The 322-nt window shown below is 59.9% G+C and overlaps 1 protein-coding gene across 2 annotated transcripts in view; it reads right to left on the bottom strand.

Moving 5' to 3' along the window:
• Positions 1 to 322, bottom strand: part of LOC116686789 (anoctamin-9) — a 142,390-nt gene that overhangs the window by 135,101 nt on the left and 6,967 nt on the right. The window lies entirely within an intron of this gene.

Genomic DNA, 322 nt, shown 5'->3' on the forward strand with positions numbered 1-322 from the left:
ACAGAATGCTGCCGGGTCTCTGGGACCGGGGACAGAATGCTGTCGGGTCTCTTGGACCCGGGGCAGAATGTGGTTCTATTTTTCTACTACCGCGGCCTCGCCTGCCGGGTCTCTGGGACCCGGGGCAGAATGTTGTCGGGTCTCTGGGACCCGGGGCAGAATGTTGTCGGGTCTCTGGGACCCGGGGAAGAATGCGGTTGTATTTTTCTACTACCGCGGCCTCGGCCTTCAGGTCTCTGGGACCCGTCCTGCATTCAACTGCGTATCTCTGCTGCCACGGCCTTGGGCCAGGATGCGATTGAATTTTTCTTCCACTTCCGCC

This window comes from Etheostoma spectabile, unplaced genomic scaffold (genome assembly GCF_008692095.1).
Source record: "Etheostoma spectabile isolate EspeVRDwgs_2016 unplaced genomic scaffold, UIUC_Espe_1.0 scaffold48, whole genome shotgun sequence".
Lineage (NCBI taxonomy): Eukaryota > Metazoa > Chordata > Actinopteri > Perciformes > Percidae > Etheostoma > Etheostoma spectabile.